Consider the following 20,692-nt stretch of genomic DNA (forward strand, 5'->3'; position numbering starts at 1 on the left):
TGGAGCTGTCCTTCTACAAGAGGTGGACGGTGAAAGAAGACCTGTGGTGTTTCTGAGTCGGAAGCTGCTTGACAGGGAGACGAGATATTCAACAGTGGAAAAGGAGTGCTTGGCCATGAAGTGGGCTATTGAGGCCCTGAGGTATTATCTTTTGGGACGTCACTTTATTCTAGAGACGGACCATCGTGCCCTCCAGTGGTTGAGACGAATGAGGGATGCCAACGCCCGTATCGCTGGATGGTACTTGTCACTGCAGCCATTTGACTTCACAGTCCAGTACAAGCCAGGGAAGTCTAATGTGGTTGCTGACTGTTTATCCAGAGTGTCAGAGGACTGAGGTACTGTGCTTTTAAGAGAGGAGGGAGGAAATGTAATGAAGAGATCTTCATTACTGGGACTATTTTACTGAAATCACTGTATTGCATTTTTAAAGTATTTTTGCACTTTATTAACAAGCACTTTATTTAGCACTGCACTTTAAGCATAGATTTGCACATCAGTAACAATTTGCACACAAGAAGTTTTAATTGTATTTATTGAGTATTTTTAGACATTAGCATGTAGCCTTTTGTTCTGGGCTCTGCACAGCTGCTCCTCATTGACGAGTGAGGTGGTTGCCTGTGGAGGGAGGATAATTGTTACTCAGAGCAATGAGCTACTAGTGGGTAAAACTGAGCAAATGCGTTGTGCATAATCTGTTGGGTGTGGAGTGCTAATGTAGAGTGACTCACCTGTCTTTTCTGTGTCCTCTCCAGGGTGTTTGGACAAATACTGCCCCGGGGGTCCAGACACCATATATAGTCTCCGGGAGAGGCCATTGAAAAGTGTGGGGGGGGGAATTGTTTATGGGTTTTGTGGTGTTTCATTTGGTGTAATGATAAAACATAAAATATTTATAAAAAGTAAATAGAAATGTTTATATTTAGTAAAAGGTATTTTAATTAAATAAGTGGATATTGATGAATTGAGATTCCCCTGTGAATTAAAGGTGGTTTGATCCGTCACAGCTGGGACTATTTAAGACTGCAGTTTTCACCTGTGAAGTGTTGGTTGATGTTGTGTGAAGAATAAAACCACTGCTGTTTTCCACCTGACTCTGCCTCAACGCTTCATCGTCACTGTAAAATCCTACCGCGAACGGCTACCTTGTTACAGTTCAGTATCATGTAAAACCAACGTTTTTTAACTTTATGTCATTCTATAATGTAATTCCCTCATCAAAAACGTACCTGGAGTGTTGCCTTTATTCTTTCATGCATGTTTATGAAATCCATTAATCTCTCCTGGCATAAAGCTGCAAAGTCAAATTTATTTTAAGTCATGTGATATATGCCATATTTTTTACAAGAACTGAAGGTTACATAGTTCCTTGAATGAGATATTAAATGGTTCTATGTACCTGAAAAATACACAATACTGCCCCTTTAAAAATATTTAATATCAAGGAGTTAAAGAGTAATATCTCAACCATCTAAACACTGGAATTAAGCTGGATCACACAGGTATATTTGAAAACCACTCTAAATATTGCACTGGTTCTGCCTTTTATTTTTGAAATATATTTAAAAAAAAGTTTTTTGCTGTATTTTGAGCAGAGAAATGAAACCTGCATTTCCCTTTCCTATTTAAGGAAATGTATTAAATAAAAAAGAAATCCAGTTGTACGTATTGCTTGGTATTGTATATATTGACTGGGGCTTGCTCATATCTTGTTATGAATTTTTCGGTTTGGAAAATGAACAAAGCAATAAATCCGTTTACATCCTTCATTTATGAGTGTTACATCTTTGAGGGTTTATTGTGTATTTAAGAACACTCGTAGAATATGGGGAGAATTGAAAACTAAAACTCCCCCATGAAATTGCTTAATTTAAAATCATACTATTACAATTTAATTAGATATCAATGCAATTCTATGATAGTTTCATATTCGGTAGTCTTTGCTTTGTTTTAAGATGGGAATGTTTATGGTGCTGTGAAATGTATTTGTCCCTGAAAGATATATTTTTTGATATGTTTGGATAATTTCTTTCAGTGTTTCAGGGACAATGTATTTGTCCCTGAAAGATATATTTTTTGATATGTTTGGATAATTTCTTTCAGTGTTTCAGATCATCAAAACATATTTTGTGAAAGATAACCTGGGTAAATACAGAAAGCACCCTGAAAATGTTAGTTGTATTTATAAAAGGGAAGAAGCTATTGTACAAATATGGAATCAGACAATTGGCACATGAGTGGGTTAGAAGTTACCTAAAGGACAGAGAACAGTTTCTAGAAGTTAATATCTGCTTTGCACAATATCAGTTGTGGAGTACCTCAAGGATTGGTTCTTAGATCTATACTTTTTCTTATGTATATTAGCGTCATCACCATGGTTTCTAAATTTCTTAAGTGTATCTTATTCACTGATTACAGAACTTTATTTTATTCAGGAGAAAATATTTAAAAACTGCTATACGCAGTTGGAAATGATTTTACAAACATTTTAAAAAAACGTGTTGATAGTAACTTACATGTAAAACAAAATTTAGGATATTTTGTATTAGTACAAAAAGTAGGGCTCAACTGTAAATGTCACAATGGCTAGACTTTATGTTCCACTAGATTTGGGGAGTTATTGTTCAACAACTCCATTAAATCCTCTTTATATCAAATCATCCCAGTTGATTAAATATTCTTGTAATTTACTATTTGCTTCCCCATAAATATATTGTTTTCATTTGATTACTGTCTCAGATCCTTTGAGTGTCTTTGCCCTCTTTCTTCTTAGCAGACTTAGATTTGCTTGGACTGCTCAAGGAGAGTTCAAACTGGAAAACAGGCTGTAGTACCTGGAGGTTCTTCCATTATTTTTTAAATACAGCAACTGTCCTAAACCTCAACATAGATGATGCCAACATGAAAGACTCATTTGAGTTTCATGTTTCAGTGATGTTGGCTGCAAACCTTCAATTTGTCTTCACTTGTTATTAGTCATGTTAGGCTTTTTTGCAAGATTAAAATAAACCACCAACAATTTTAGATAGAGCACAAATTTATATTTTTGTCATGTTACAAAATTGTAAATTGCATGTGAGAGACACTGTAAAAACTTTTTTATCTAGAAAACTAGCTACCTCTTTTACCATTTACAGCTAACATTAAGAAGTATTGTACAGTTCTTCTGAATTAACAATGTCTACTGCTGGAATGGGATTTATGGGTGTGGTTACATTGACCATTCATCTGTACAGTATAGTGTTTCAAGAACAAGTAAACAAGCTTAGAACAAAGGTAGCTTTCCAAATATAAACAGAGCAATGTTGAGGCATGCCTTCCACTGTGAACTTTAACCTACTTTAGCTACTTTTGAAGATTATTTCAAACATATTTCCTTAGGTTTTTGAAAGACTGACAGTGCCACAATCTTAAATATATATTATGCCTTTAAACTAGTAAACCTTCACTCCCTAGTCATACATTTTCATTGCAGTTGTAGTTTGCATATAATTTCGTTTTTGGTAGTAAAAAATGTTTGTTTCTTCGCTCAGGTAATTATTTGTGAATGTATATTAGCTTAATTAATGTTAAAAATAATTACTTACACTCTTAGCTATTGGTTGATTTTCTTAAAACATTTCATATGAGTAACCTGCATGAGCTTAATATTGAGTACAAATATGTATGCCCTGCTTAAAATATGTACTATCACCACTTTTTCAATAGAAATTTAATTAAATAAGCATTTATGTGGCAGTCAATTAAATTCTGAAAATACCAGATTTTAAAACATGCCTTTCATATGATACATCAAGTTACAACGCACCATGTCCAATTTATATCTGTAGCTAGACTTGGTGTGGGTTTTGCTAAGCTTGGTGGACATTCGATGCCCCAATATCATACTGCCACCTTGTGGATAAAAAGAGGAATAGCTTCAAATCTAAAAAATTTAAGTAACATGACACTTTATTTCATACTTATTAAAATCTAACATAACCCCTCTACATGCACATGCACATCCATGTAGCTTTTCTTAGTTTATAGCCTTAATGTCAAGTTTCACTCCACCCAATCCAAGAAAGGCCACAATGCAGCAGAGTTTCCTCCTCAAGGTATGATGAGATCTGTCCTTCATTGTAACCGATTTCAAATGGTGCTAGAAAGAGAAACAGACTCCGAACACCAAAAGAAATCAGTCAACCTTGGAGAGAGGACAAAGGGACTTGAAAAGTGAAAAACATCTTGGTAGACGTGATTTGTAGCTCAGAGACTTGATGTTCTTTAAGGAGGGAGCCTCAGAGAGTTGTGTGTGTTTCTTTACAGCGTCATATCTATGGTGACGGGCTCATTGTTGCTTCTGCCTTCTGCCAGTGCAAAGAAACACTTCCCACCCAAAGAACACTGATTTCAAATGGTGCTAGACAGATGACAACACTCTAAGCCACCATCTGAAACCAGCTTCCAAAGGGGGCACCTCTGGTAAAATTCATCATCAGAGTGGAATATTCAGTGGAATCTGAAAAAAAAAAAATATATATATATATATATATATATATATATATATATAAAGTGTTAATTTAAACCGGAATTAAATAAACAGATTTTTTTTAAGTCTTTATCAGACATATGATTGGAAATATACCCATGCCATAAGATTGTGGCATGGTTTTGTATGCAGCCCATCTGATGCAATGATGGTAGAACCACCTTTTGCTGCAACTTTTATGTGGTATATACGTAGGTTTATCTAGCAATTCTGCACTTCTAAAGGCTAGACATTTTTGTCTATTCTTTCCAAAGTGTCTCAAGCTCAGTTGGACTGCATGGAGATTTTCTGCAAATATCCACTTTCAAGTGTTGCAACATATTTTCATCTGGATTCAGGTCCAGAATTTGGGTCACTCTAACAACGACATACTGTATATTTTTGATCTACACTATTCTATTGTAGCCTCCCAGACACAAGTGTCTCTAGCAAGTTTTCCTCCACAGTTGTTCTATATCTACATCAATCAATCTTCCCATCAACTATGTACACCATATTTCTCAGTGAAGTTTAAAAAAAAAAGAAAACAATTTGTAGCTGTCATGTGAATGAACATGTTGAGGTTCAAGAATAATTTTTCAATAACTTGCCTCATCTATTTATACTTATTGTAACTACTACAACATATCTGATAGATACAGTAAAAGTAGAGTTGGGAAGATATGGATGAATCCTGGAAGCAAATACACACATTTTCAAATCTGCAGTAACTTCAAGTCAAGCTTGCTTAGTCATACATAATGTAATCTTGTTGAGGTGTAGGAGTTATATACAAATGCATATTTTTGTGGATGAAAACTAAGTCATTTATTTCACTCTTTGTCTGCAGATGTGAATTATGCATAAACCAAACACCCACAATACTATGACTCAGAGATGCATGGCATTTACTCACAACAGAGTTATACACAGGTTCTCTGTTTCAGCTGGGACTGCTGACATCAGTAATATTTATAATACTGCACCGTTGGGAGCATTAGAAGTAAAGTCAAAGTTAAAAGCTGCTTCATTTGGAGACTTTAGTGCCTAAAACAGGACAGTTCTACAGATTTGTGTTTTACCAAATAAATTAAAGGCACATTAAATAACAAGATGAGGGTCCAAAGTTAGGCTTTCAGAGTCTGTAAGGGATCACCAGCAGTGATGATTTAGGTGTAATTCGTCTAGGGGGGCACTGCATTCCCCTGTGATGTACATAGCATCAACCTTAAAGGTTGGGTGACTGGTGAAGCTCACGATTTGAGTCAGCAGCTGTTTTTGATTTCAAAAAGGCTCGTTCCTCAGGGCATTATTGTGTCAGGGGGCAGTGCGGAAGCTTGAAGAGGAAAAAAGTTTTCAGTCATGTGCCCCGCAGACATGCTTTCTGCTGTTTATTTGCATATCCAGTCAACATAGTTATGCAAATAAGACGTGGCGTAAACACTGTACGAGAAAATGAAAAAACCTTAGCCTTCTTTTATAGACTCTAAAATTTATATTCTTAAATTTAACTATTTGACCGTTTTTATGTACTTTGGACAGCATTTGATCACCTAGTTAAAAGCTAAGTAAAACCTGAACTGACTTTTTGTACAGTAAACGGAAAAAGTTTAAATCTGTTTGAAAGAGAAACCCCTTCATTCTATTTGTAAAAAATCTAAAATGAACATGTTGATGTCTTTTTTTTATCATAAATACACCTTTAGCAACAAGACAAGAACAAAAGCCACTGTTAATAATGTAATCAAGCATAGATGGTAGTTACCTTTTCGTTGATTACACGTTAATCAGCAAAACACAGATTCATTCAGGGGTTTGCACATACAGTAGTATCAATCATGCAAGGACCTCCACTGACCCACAGCATGAGCTCCAGGGTGGTTTAAGATTCAGGTTTATGGAATCTGGTTCATAGTCTGTTAAAAATCTGAATTAAGGGAAACAAATGAAGTAGATAAAGACATCAAAAGCAAATGATTAAGTGGAAAAACACTTTGAAAAAGCACCCGTACACTTCTCAGTCACTCTTTTCCCTCTAACACACCCACACAAGTCATCTGACATATAATCCAAGCTACATGGATGTGTGAAGGACCAAACAACAACAGCATATGCACTCTAAATGCCTCCTCTGTGTTGTATACCTCTGACTTACAGGCTCACCTGCAGACAAACGAGATTAATCCCGTTCTCTCTGTCGCTTGGAAGAATAGAGGATAGTTTGTTCGTCTCCAGCCGCTACAAGAGGAAACGAGAAGGGAAGTAGCAGTCAATTGCTGGCAATGAGAGCCATGACGCAGAAGCAAAGCTACAATGCACAGAGAGGGTGGGGCAAGGACAGGTAGTGGCCAGTTCACTGACTTGTTGCCAAGTACCTCAACTAAGTAGAAAACTAACCAACCATCTCTAATTTCCTTGTTCTTTACCCCTGAAGTTTTTGCTGTTAATATACAGGTGAACAAGCTATTGAAAAACCGTAATTTTTACAAGCAGGTAAATCAAGTGAATCCTGTCCCAGCCTAGAACATTCACAACAGGTTCTTTCCCACAGCATTTACGAGCCATTTATCAGGCTTCAGGTGGCAAGGCCGAGCTGTTTGTTTCCGTGAGGGAGTATTAAGATGTTGTATTTGAGTCTGTTTGCATGGTAGCCACAATGACAGCTCTGATCAGAGGGCCTCCCTGGCGGTAGGTGTCTGATTCCTTTGCCTGGCTCGCTCCACCCTGCCCTGTCAGTTTTCTTTTTCGGGTTGTTTGTTGCTTGTGTGCTACTCGACCTGTTGTGTAACGCTTATAAAAGATTTAAAGGGACAGGAGGCCTTGGGAGAGTGACAAACGACACATTTGCAATGAGACTGCAGAGCACACAAGGGAAATCAGTGGGGATAAATACAGGTCCATATTTATGGAGAAACTTTAACACAGCAGTAAATTTTTAAGTTTGCTCTTGGAGATTTACTGCTGTGTTAGAATTCACTGCAGTGAAACACATAGATAAGCAATTAACTTATCAAAACTTGTTTTGTTTAATATAAACTGATTGTGTACAATGGTACTTTACAGACCGTAAGTAATTCTACATAGTTCTTTATACATCAATCAGGCATAACATTATAACCCCTGGCCTAACAGTGCGCTGGGCCCATTTTTTTTAGCCAAAACAGGCCTGATCCAACAAAAGATGAACTTCACAAAGTGTGATCCTCTCCTCAGCAAATTAGACTTATTGCTCCAGCCCATCATACAGATCAATTGGATTAGAGATCTGTGGCATCTGGAGACCAAGTCAAAACCAAGATCTTGTTTGGTACTAGTACACCGTTCTGAGCCTTGTAGCAAAGAACATTATCCTACTGAAAGAATACACCAAAGAATACTGTTTCCATGAAACCGCACTAATCCCTAATATAAGATGCTAAAGCTGGTTAAAAATGCCAATTGTATAATGACCCAGTCTTTGTTTTAAAATCATAATAACATGTTTTGCATTAATTGCTCTTTCATGCAGTAGTGAGCAGTAGCTTTACTCCGAATTTAAATAATTAATGACTTTTCACAGCAGGAAGGTCTACAAATGAAATGATTAAACAAGTGATTTTAAGCACATTCTTATATCTTCTTACATTAAAGAGCAATCTAAATAAAGCATCCGAATAACATCAACAATCTCCAAGAGTTGCTACATAGCACATTGTAAGGTAAATCATTAAAACTTTAATAACTGTTTAGGTATTTAGTCTCTCGTCTTCAATGTAAAGCAGTTTCTCAGATACTGAAAGAGGATTTTTTTTCTATGAAAATGTGATCAAGCTCTTCTTTCTCTAATATTCTTTTAGAGCTTGTGAAAATCTGGAAATGTCAACTCATATTTTAATAGTAAAACTAAATCCTCAGGACTTCACATTGTAAGCACCACAGTTAAGATTCGTTGACTAAAATTTAAACCAAAGCGTAATGGTATAAAGTACGCTATGCCATTAGCACAGGCAGCGACTGCAATGCAGAACATAAGCAGCAGATGCTCTTTGAACGTCTCGGAAACGCTGCATATTCTGCATACTGGGGATCAAGCCAGGAAAAACTTTTTTTTTTTAAACTCTCTCTCATCTTGGAGCTTTTTCTGAAATTTCTACCATGAACAGGAAACGCTGTGCTATAACCAGCAGATTTCCTTTACTGACAGTCCAGAAAAGTATGAATTCAACGAGCTCTTTAGTTTCCTAGAAAGGAACTGATACGTCACTGAGAATTCATGGGAAGGTTCCTGGAAGAGTGACTCACTTGATATGAAATTGTTTTGTTATTCCTCCTCTTAGATATGGAATGAAGAGCATCTTAAAATGTCTTTGAATAATGTAATTTATGCATAGGACAAACTCTCATTGCATTTATCATTGAAATTTCTTTTGTTTTTTTGCATTTAAAATCAATAAATGTCAACAATGAACCACTGTGCAATAACTAAGTCATGTATTCATAGAAAAGTGTTCTAGTGAGTGCTAAACCTTACTGTGAGAAAACAATGCGTCCCAGCCAATCAGAGGTTGAATGTCAGCTGCCTGTTCTTTTAAGCCAATGAAATGCTGTGAAGCCTGGGAAGCTCCTCCCATCCAATGAGAATGCAGCCTTGGCATGAAGGCTTGTGATGCAGCAGTTTTAGGAAGTCCAGTCCAGTTCATGTACATTGGAGAGAAGCCAAAGCTAAGTCACAAAAAAGAACAAGGTTTACAACTTTTCTCTGTTTTGGTTCATCTCAGCACCCCTCTGTGCTTCCTCTCCACCTTATGTTTTTCTCTTTCCTTCTCTCCCTCCCTCTCTCTTCTTCTTCTCTATCTGTTTCTGATCCAGAGCCATGACATTTAAACCTACTTACCCTCTCCTTTCTCCAGGAGACGGATAGACAGATAGATAGGCACACAGATAAACAGACTGAGAGGAAAAAGGAGAGGTACTAGCCGGTTGCAGCAAAGTCCAGCCCAGAAGCGACTGCGTCACCATCTCTGTCTCTCCTAACTACGCAGAAACAAATGTGTCTCGGGAAGGGTTTTGCCAGATCCCAATGGCTCTGGCGGGTGAAAACAACTCACATGATGAAAGTATCACCAGATACGGAGTGGTATGTGACAGCAACATACAGCAGCCTCTGCCTCCAAGTCTGGATGCTGATTCTTTCCATCAACTTCAGCAGAGTTAACCAGAAGAGTCCAGAGCTGGTTCTATTTTAATACAGACGCACATGATGCGACATTAACAGATACATTTATTATGTAACTTCACTTGAATTGCTGTATGTGTCACCTGACTGCATACTAGGAGGGTCAGACCGCACCGTCATTGATTATTTTAACCTATTCGCAAAAAAAAATCACCCATATTCCTAGAGGAGAGAGTGGGGAAAACAGCGCTGTACCTCGATGAATTCTTTGAAAAACATCCCAGGCTGAATATTCGTGCTGTTAACCTGTTTGTCGCAACCAGCGCCACCTAACCAACCAATCAAAACAAGCTCTAGTAACTAACTGTGTCAAATCCTCAGCATCCATGTTGAAACTCAGGCACCAGCTCACAAAAACTACGCAACACACACACACGCACGCGCACACACTCTAAACGTAGAGCACATCAAAACTACCAAGGAAGAAGAAGAAGAGGGCAGAAGCTGAAGGTGTCCGAAAAGCAACGTGCCTCCTCCGGGTGATGACTCTGGGCTTCTGTTATCTCAGCTTCTGTTTCTCTCGACATGAAAAAGTGACGTAGCAACTAATCCGAAATCACTCTCTTCCACTGACTCTGAGTTGCTCTCCCTTGCTCTCTGTATCTCCCCTTCGCTTCCTTTCTGCTCACCACTGAAAAGCACACACACTCCTTTTATTTCCATCTTGTTGCAACAGCAGAACTGCTATTAGATTGCTACGTCCAACTCTCTCACACACACACACACACACACACACACCCTACCCACTGCCAGACAAACACAACAGAGTCTACTCAAATGCGTATGTACACACCAACACACACGCAGCTGTGCACACGCGCGCATGATCACACTATTTCTCTTCCTGAGTGTGACGCAGCACTTAATTCTCTGTGCTTTTTTTTATGCCACTGTTGTGGCTTACACAAACGCAGCTTCTTGATCAAGCTGAGCCAGAAACACACTTGCTAGCTGTCACACAAGGCAAGTGAGCACAAGCAGACTGCAGTTAAAGGGACCCTACCACCACGAGCCTCTGGCCCCCCACTCTGATGTAGCTGAGTCCTCATCTCCCCCCATGTTCCTTTCTAAACAGGTCTCTCCCTCTCGGCTGCTCTCCTCTCTGGCGCTCTGCTCCCAGCTACAGACGCACTCAGGCTCCTGTGTCTGAGCCGCCTTGATCACCTGACAACCCACTGGTTTTAAAGGCACACCATCACCAGCGTGTTTATCGGTTGCGTAAGCACTCAGATATTGTTTTTAATGCCGCCTGATGTGGATCTGACTCAATCTGTACCTGGCTTACATGTTACTGTCACAGGTACGTCGCTTTCAGCATATTATGCTCAGACAAACTCTTTGTTGATATTACTTCTATAGGAAAGTACATCACATGTGAGGCATGCATGTCTGACTCTTCGATGATTCGACCAACCACATGGACTTCCTCTTCAGTGCAACCAACCATAGATTATCCCTAAAGAAAACACAGCACAGTTTTATCAAGTATCGTAATTAAAAAGAAAAAACTCAATTCCCCTTTAGTTTCAGCTACTTTCAGACAAGAAATTTTAAACGCTTCTTACAATATTCACGATATTCTGTGGTACTTTTGTGATAACAATGAAAGTGACAATATGAACTATTTATTACTTCTATTTTAGGTAACCATATTGTATTTTATACTGATGCTAAAGTCCACATGGGTGGACCTTGTTTATTAATTACTGTATGTGGCTTCTGAATTGGTTGTACTTGGTTCTATTTAGAGTTAGGGGGGTTGAATACAAATAATAATTCCAATTGACATATATGTACTACTTTATGTTGGTTACATAAAATCCCAATAAAATACTTTTTCTGGCTGTAATGTGACCAGTTGTGAAAAGCTAAAAGGTAATGTCTACTTTGGCAAGGAACTGTGATGAATAGATAAAGGAAAAATTAACAGATTTATATGGAAAATGGGAAGTTGTGTTGTCTTTAAAAAGGATTGTGTTCCCATCTTATAAATAGTCTGTTTTGGCAGTGGTTATTTTGAGCATTCAGGCTGCGTCTGATGTGATTGCTGCCTTACCTTGATTGGATGATTTGCTTTTTTGCTCCCAACGTAAGTGGGTCAGGGGTGCTGTAGCAGTAGGGAAAAAAAGATACAAGTTAAACAGAGTTAAACTTAGACACAAGCAATAACTTTAGTATCAACATTTTTTATGTTCATGGGGGAAAATGTTTTAACTACTTGTTTGCAATCAGCCTGGCATTTAAATAGGAGCAACAAGCTTGATTCAGTCTCTTTTATGGACTTGTGTGCTACCAGCAACAAAGCTGTACTTTTTGGGTCTGTCAGTATTTCTGAAGCATAAAGTCCTCTTTATGTGTCAAGCTGAAACACAAGCTTTGTCCTAAAAAAAAACAATGGGTAAATAAACTCACTGTATCAGAATGATGCTAGTCATTAGTAAAAAAAATAAATAAAAATGGTTGAATTCCTAAACAGCTGATTATGTTTTATTCTGAGTTTGGATCTGCTGAGAGATGAAGTGAAGACAACTCTGTTTTGGAACCATTTTTAACATAATAAAATGTCTTCTCATTTTGGCTCCTGATAGCCAGGTCCAGAAAGCAAAACAAAGAAAGGAGAGCATCTTTAAAATAATCACCTTTCACCCTGGAGCTATAAATGAAACATAAATGGGTCTGAATGATCAAAGCATGTTCGCCCTGTGCAGACTGAGAGTATTGATCTGTGGACGGAGGTTTACCTGCCCCTTCCAGGATAAAGATTTCAGCAGTCCAAAAGTGCAGTTCTACGCGAAACAACTAGAATGAAACAACTGAAACACGAACTTTAATGTGTTTTATTGAGCTTTGGTGAGATAGTCTGCATCAAAGTGGCACATAACTGAAGGGGATCCAAAAATATTCATGGTTTTCCCTTTTTTTTTCTAGTAAATTTTAAAAGGTGTGGCAGGCATTTGTAATTAACCCACCGAGTCAACACTTCTCCTGCAATTATAATTTTTTTAGTAATTAAGTGATTTCTGAAGGTATTTGGTTGCAGTGCCTTTTATTTTGGGCTAACAGAGTAAATGGGGCTGAATGCAAATACAGGTCTGAATTTTTTTTTTATGTGGAACGTTTTGGAGAAAATTTGTATCATTTTATGCGGACTACTTTGTATTGGTCCATCAAGTAATATCTCAACAAAATTCACTGAAGTTTGAGGTACAAAGTGGCAGAACATGTAAAAAGTTTCCAAGACTTTGATTGTACAAGTACCTGAAAATTAGGTTTAATGTTAAAATATTTTCATTTCAGGAAATTTGGCTTTGTTGATTCAAACCAGAAATAAAAAAGTGCCTTTTGTTTACGCTGACACACACGCCCACACACGGCAACAGATTTACTGATGCATCCACGTGTCGACTCTTCCTGTCTGCTATTTTTGTTTCTCATCCAGCGGACAGTGCGTTAATTTTAGCCATGTCATCTATCAGCTGTTCCTGTTCCACTTCCTAAACCTTAATCCCTGCATTGGAAAGATGCCCAGTCAGCTCTATTGACATCGTATTTGACTATTAAAAGGAACAATAAGCACAATTCCAGAAATGTTTAATGTTTAATGTTGTTGAGAAAATGCAGTTACTATATGAGTGTTATTAAAATAAAAAAGTGTTTAGATTGTTAAATTAAAATATTTATCATCTAAACAGAAAAACTAGTGTGTACACATAGTTTTAAATGCCAGAAAGACTGCTGCACAGCCTTTTTGGCTTTTTCTAAATAGGTGCATTTAGAAATGTCATAATCTTTAATAAATAATAAAAAATATACTAACATAATTAAATATGCATAATAAACTTTTTATAAATTAATATCGAAATATAAATGAACACATTTATGAATAGAAGTAGTTTTACAACTACTGTTGTTTATTTGTCCACGGCCACACCCTGCACATGAAAACTGAAACTCATTCAGCTTTGCTGCACTGCTGCTATTTCTCCAGTGTGTTCTCATCTTTCATTTAATGTAAAAACTTTTTTCATAGAGAGAAAAAAAAAAACGCTGTTGTTGTTATTGCTTCTGAAGCACCAAAAAAACAAAACAAAACAACCCCAGGTTCATATCATTGTTTTACCTCAAAACAGAACAGATTGTTCTGACCTGGAATTAAATTAAGACTAAAACATTCACTTACCCCCTTTTCCGGTGCTTGGTCTCGGTTTACTTTGTAGCACTGCATCCTCCCAGTATGAAAACGGACTCATTTCATTAAGTCAGTTTTGGTGTAACTTTCTTGCATTCTGTACAAACCTGCAGAAATACGCCATCCTGTGTTAAAGAACAGTATTGCTGAGTGGTGGTTTGTTTACATCGGGAGGGAAAAAGAAGTGCGTATGAAACCTCTAGATGGATGGAGCTGAGTCAAGGTGCTGGCGCAGCATCAAAATACAGAACAACTATAAACTCTTAACTTCTTCTGTTTTACTCTTATAAGTAGAAACTTATAAGAGTTTCTTTCTTTTATAAAAGAAAGCTGATTCTGACTTTATATATATATATATATATATATAAATATATATATATATATATATATATATATATATATATATATATATATATATACTCACTATGACTTAAATATATATATAATATGACTTAAACGAGAAGGAAGGAGGCGACATGATAGTGGAATCTCATAGAAAATGCGTACCGCTTTATTCCCTAAATAAGTGAACATTTGGGAAATCCAGCATATTTACTTCTTATTCGGTAACTTTTCAACTTGTCATTGTAGTTAACCGCAGCTTCGCATTGAATTAAGGGTCAAATTCCGCAGGAGCAATAAATAAACCCAAATATTTGTATTTGCAGAGATTACGCAGAACCACATGGATGCACCGTGCTCTCACTCTCTTGGTAAATTGAAGTGCGCAACATCCTCCCGCAGCAGGATGCATCCAGCGCACCTCTCCATCCCACCCAACTCCTCTGACTGCTACAGGACGTAGATCCGCACGCAAATCTGATCTTTTCAGTTTTCACGTTTTAAGAAAGCGTACGACTGCAAATGCTGAACAATGCTGAAAAGAGAAGAAAAAGAAAAATTGAAACTGCGCACATGATCAGTCGCGGCCATGCCTAATTTATTATAGGTTTCCACTGATAAATAAAGACGTTTAAAACAGTTTTAAGGGAAATTATGGCGAGGATTGACGAGTATATTATATAAACATACTGTGGAGAAGAAAAAAAACTAAGTAGAGCACGTTACCAAACATCATTACAATAGCACCGCCCACCATAGACGCACTCTAACCTATATATCTATATAGAAAGATGTTTCAGTGGAACAGCAAGACCATAAAACGGAAGGTGAGATGTGTTACTCACTGCGGTCTCGTCATCTTGCTGCTCTGTCACCGCTTGTGCTGTAACCTCACACCAACCTCTCGGCTTGTTATTCAGAACAGAGTGGTCCCCCACTGCCCTTACGAAAACCCCTGCCCATCGACATTTTCACAGCAACACCCGCAGGCCACGCCCTCGCGCACACACCCCCGTGCCCTCATTGGATGACGCTGCAGAATGCGTCGACCTGATCACATGCTCGTGACGCATGTTTACAAACAGGCGCAGAGCGGAAGCGAGCCCATGCATCGAGAATATTCGCTTCTACTCTCGTCCAGGTGGTTGAAATCAAGGCACTTTATTTGGATTCCCTGGTCCTCTCCAGTGCGCGCTCCCGATGCTTGGGAAGGAAATTTTGTCTGGGATAACTTATTTGGCATGACAATTGTCAATTTTCTTTTCTTCTTTTTTCAGAGAAAGGCTTCAATAAAAGGCGTTAGGTTGTTAGCTCTGCCTGAGCTAATATTTTGATTAAAGTAAAAGCAATTGCAGTGACTAGTGTATACTTTTGGTTGGACAGCTCATTAATCACAGTCACAAATGATGAGATTTTGTCATTAGAAAATTAGCTGCTAGGGCACAAGCAAAAGAAAAATTTAAAAATATTTGTTTTGCAGGATGCCTGAAAGTGAATCAAAGCCGAAATCACATTCGAAGCATTTGTTAATTTATACTATTACGTTTATCAGAGTATATAGCAATTTCTAATTAGGAATCTGTTTGATTTCCCTGCTTAGGCACAGGCATGTTTTTCTCAACTAATGGCCACTAATACTTATTTTGCTACCAAGTTAGCAGGGAGGGAGGCAAAAACATCCTGAGGATCAAACATTAAGACCAGCTGCTCTGTAATAACTATTAAAAACGATTTATCATTAAATATATGGGGTTCGCAAAACTTCACTGAATTTACCTGGACCCGTTTAGGTTGGTCAGAAATCACCCAGGTGGGTTTGGCATGGGGACTACAGTTGATGTGAACAAAGCATATCAACCGGATATGCTTTGCTTACATGGAGAAAACATTAAGTGATCAAATTAACATTGTTGTATAATTAAGCTTCAGACTGAAAAAGTCTATATAATAATCCAAAGACTATTAACCATGAATGTGATCAAACCAAAAGTTACCTAGTGGCCATCAGCCCGCTGTGGAGATATTCACACACACTGTCCTGATGAGCAGTGCCTCAATGTTGGAGCTTCCCCAGACTGCATGTAATATACAAGCAACACATTTTAAAAACTTTCATAAAATATTCCCATCCTAACGAAACCACAAAGTGGTGTTCCTGCCTACACATTTTGGTCAATTGTTTCCTTTTGTTCTTCTTTATTTTTAAATGTGACAGGCAAATATATGAAAAATGTCATGACATTTAGCAAACATAAACTCATTGCAAGGCAAATTAATTTGATTTATATACACGTTTTTAACAATATGGCAATTCAAGGTGCAAAATGAATGTTAAATGTCCCAAAGTAGACAGTTTGAGACATTTGGCAATCTGAATTTCAACTTAGAATAGAAAGTTTGCTCCTCTTAGCACAGCAGGGGGCATCCTAACCCAACAATTTCACGTTTCCACTACATTTTCCCACTGCATGTTCTACTTCTTTTAATCCTTAATCATTTTCTGCGGTCTTATTTGAAACAAAACAAAAACAGTTTTCCAAATTATAGTTTGATGTTTTACTTTTTACACAGTCTTTAGACTACATCTCTAATTCAAGCGTGAAGGGTGAAATACATCTGCAGCACTAATGTGATGTTTTGCAAGGTTTTCATTTTCTGATAGTTGAACCTAAAAACTTTTACCACAGCTTACTGGAAGGTGTCATGCCATCTATTGTATCACTGGAAACATGAGACAAGTCTTTCCATTTTGTTTTCTGAAACAGATGTTAGTAACAGACAACAACAGAACAGAAACGTGACCAGATATCGGTTCAGGTTTTTATTGTATTTTGTTGTTGAGGTGTCTATGGAAACCAAATGTAAAATATGGGTTTTCTTAGGTTTAATCAGTCTTTCAAGTATATTTATTTGCTACCCGTTAGTCCCTTGGAAAATTCGGGTTAAATGCTTCATTCCAGACAGATGATCCACAGAAACTGCAGTTTTACGTAATAATTTTACAAACATCTGATAAAAGCTGTTCATCGAATAGAGGCGCATAAGAATGTCTGCTTGGAGAGCAACATGCACATAATTTCCTTCTGTGAATAACCCCATAGGGCCCCATTTGTTTTACAGGGGAAATCTCCCTTGACTGGACCCCATCTTTAAAATTGTTTTGAAGACTTTTAAAACTTGTTTCTTTCCAGTTGCCATGTGTTCCTGTATCTCATTGCAGAAGTGCATAGGGGCCCCTTTCTTTGCTGTCTTGTTGAAATGTAGGTCATTCCTTTAAGTTCATGTGGAGAGTATTCTTGAAGTTTTCATTTGGTTTGTCTTAGAAATATAGTTCCACTATCACAACTGTCTCTTTAATGACAACTGGGTTTTGCTGAATAATGTCGTTGAGTTGTGTTGACTGACTTTGTGACAAAAAAAACATCTCCATTTTGTATTTTATTTCCTCCAAGTTTTAGGAAACACTTTCAAATGTTACTCTTTTTATGTCTAAGTGTCTCTGCTCCTAATTGTTGATTTAATTATTCACATGACATCCAGAACTACATTGTAAGTTGCTGTCACACTGTTTACTTTCTGTCCATATTGACATATTCGGAAAAAAAACAAAGAAAAAAACTTAAAGTTCACTTTCAGTTCAAGCATCTGGGATTTGGAGGTGAGTGAAGCCTTTGTATAATATACAAAAGTTCATATTTGTGCACGGAAAACAGTAACAGACTGTTAATATTGTCCGTTATCCTGCAATAGCTAGCCCCGCCCACTTCATCACAACCCTCCGGGGCTGACTACTGACCAGTTCTCTGTCTAACAGGTCCGGAAAATCTCTAAGACCTGGGTATTACCTTAAAAGAGATCTATAAGAGATAATCTATTTAAACTGGTGTCGAAAGCGATTCGTCTAGCTCTAACTACCTCCAATCCAGAAGTTACGACCCTTTTCAGTTAAGAAACAGTCAGCTGAGTAGCCCTCACAGCTGCGTAATTCCAATAACCACTCCTGTTAACGGTAGCTCGCTTTCTAAAATATAACTTGCTCTTGGAACCGGCTAGATTAAATTTAGTGACTTGGATGTAAGTCCCTGGGTCATTATTTTACTCTCGCCAAAGGAAATTATGAAGCCTCCTCTTTACTAGAACCATGTACCTTAGTTTTACCTTTATTAAAAGAACTAAAAAATGATTAAATGACTCAATTAATTCCAATGTCCACCAACCTCATTAGAATTTTAGAGTAAGAATTTATTAAGCAAGCTTAAGCAGGGATATGTGACATACAAATCAATAATCAATTGTATACAAGTCAAGAGCAGTGTAATAAGATCAACATGTATAATCATACCTTCCTGTCTCTTTCCCTAACCTATGTCACAGATTCTGAGATAGCTTTTTAGGAAGCGAGTTCAACTCATACCCAGTTGGTGGTGGATCTTTGGCAACAGGATCGTCCGAAAACCTTGGTCTGAATCTTTATCCTTTGTGTGAAAAAATCCTCTTTAGAATGGAAGCAAAGTAGAGAGGGTTCAATTGCTTTTGAAAACCCAACTCTTTGATCCCTCCGGGACCTTTGTCCTTTATCCAAGTCTGTTGCAATGTTTGGGTTGAGGTGAGACCGACGATCGAATCAGGAACCCGGGTTGGACGATTGGAACTTGTCTCCCTTTGGTGGCACGAAGCTTCAGCTTTCCCCGTGGCTCCAGGGTGTGGTCTGCTCGATCTGCTTCTTCTGTTAGCTCTACTTCGGTGCCGCAGACAAAGAACAAGAACTTCTCCTTTTCCGTCTGCTTATATACAGTTCTCTGCCATATATGTGTATGGGGAGTGTTAGTTTACGTGGTTTCGGCTCCTCCTGTCTGCTGGCTGGGATGGAAAGTACCGTCCTTTCCTCAGCGTGTTGTTCTTAGCCAACCATACTGCCCCACCCATCCTGTGCGTCTGGCCATCTGTTCAGAACTGCTTGCGACAGCAGGAACTCACAAGTTCCCCTTCTGCTTTTTCCCTTTTTCTTTTTAACATTAAAACCTATGTGCTTTCCTCTGATTAACTTTTAAACACAGTCAAATATTAAAAACTATGTGCTGATTTCCATTAAGCATTAATCACCTCTTTCACTTATTATAAATCATCAAACCTTAATCATTTCATTGTTGTCATGTTATTACAGATCATGATTCGTACACTTCAGAATCATTCAGTGAATCATTCAGTGATTACTTACATACAGTCATTTTACCTATTGTATTCATCCATGTTCAACTTAATCCTTATCAAAACACTCAATCATTATAAATCAAAACACAAGATTGCTTTATTTCCTTCAGGCTTTCATGCACCTTTTTCTGTGTGTACCTGGATAGATCTCAAACCTCATACCAGTTTTCTTGACACCCCCTCCTTGAGATCGGACGGTGCATCGCAGAAAACACAAAGTCCGAGGTCAAAAGAGGTGAAGTCCATCACCGCAATCAGCAGTCAAGATGTCCTGTTCGTAGCAGGCAACCGGAGATGATGATGGTGTCCAGGTATCCACAACCTCATACTCCGTCAGATTGGACGGCGGAGAAATCCAGCACTCGGCGTCCAACTGTGGAGGAAGTGGAGATCCTGATCCGTGAGGGCTAATGTCCTCCAGGGAAAATTGCAGAAGCGAAGACAGATCCATCTCAGAGTCTGGCAGTGTCGGTGGGTTGTCACAGAATCCCTCCAACTCAGTCAGCAGATCCTGAAAATCCATATCGGTTGAAGGCGGATCCGGTGAAGGAGATGACACGAAGAGGGTGTCTTCTGTCTGGCACGCTTGGTGAGATGAACTGAGAATCTCAGTTTGGGTACCTTTTCTGTGAGTCGCACTGCTGGTTTGGCATCCGACATCGATAAACATATCCGGCGACACGGGACACGCTGGTGGAAGGTACTCGCCCACTGCCACAACTCGTCCATCGAGAAGGTGTAGAGTTGGCAGGCATTGTCGAGTAAGCTGGTGCTCCCATAATTTCTGGATCACGGGCAGCAGGAGTCCCGTGTGCATTGGAGATGTTATAAGGTCGTCGTCTTCTTGGCCAAAGGCAGAGGTCCACACTATTTTGTGCACCCGTTCCAGGGATCGAGATGTGGAGGCCGCTATGTAAGGCAAATCTCCTTGCCCTGTGGCGCAGAGAATTGCCGTTACATCGGTGATACGGCTGCTCACGCAACGGTGACACCAGCGGGAGGACGATGCAACCCATATGAATCCATAGGACTCTGCGGCGATCCCACATCCCACACAGCGGGTTGGTGCCTGAGAAGAAACAGCAACCTAGGTAACTTCACGATTAGGGGTTTCGGATTAACAATAACACAACAAATATGCAAAAGCGAAAGCGGAGAGTGTAGCTGGTTTAAGCTCGTGTGCCTGCTTGGGCTGCCAGCCAGGGAGAATTAATCACAGGAACCG

At 38.5% G+C, this 20,692-nt stretch overlaps 1 long non-coding RNA gene across 8 annotated transcripts; it reads right to left on the bottom strand.

Annotated features, from left to right (window-relative positions):
* Positions 1-3,025: 3,025 nt before the first annotated feature.
* LOC114140767 (uncharacterized) lies at positions 3,026-15,231 on the bottom strand. 8 transcript variants are annotated; one of them, XR_003594672.1, is made up of 6 exons: positions 15,102-15,227; positions 13,906-14,039; positions 11,782-11,832; positions 9,021-11,181; positions 6,674-6,748; positions 3,026-4,501 (listed from the first exon to the last, which is right to left on the bottom strand). It is a non-coding gene; the product is annotated as an uncharacterized LOC114140767 (long non-coding RNA). The 8 variants fall into 8 exon arrangements; XR_003594673.1 differs by lacking the exon at positions 3,026-4,501 and adding an exon at positions 4,542-6,437 and having other exon boundaries at positions 8,792-11,181; positions 15,102-15,228; XR_003594670.1 differs by having other exon boundaries at positions 6,674-11,181; positions 15,102-15,231.
* Between the last annotated feature and the right edge of the window lie 5,461 nt (positions 15,232-20,692).

Source organism: Xiphophorus couchianus, chromosome 24, assembly GCF_001444195.1.
Source record: "Xiphophorus couchianus chromosome 24, X_couchianus-1.0, whole genome shotgun sequence".
In the NCBI taxonomy this organism is placed as follows: domain Eukaryota; kingdom Metazoa; phylum Chordata; class Actinopteri; order Cyprinodontiformes; family Poeciliidae; genus Xiphophorus; species Xiphophorus couchianus.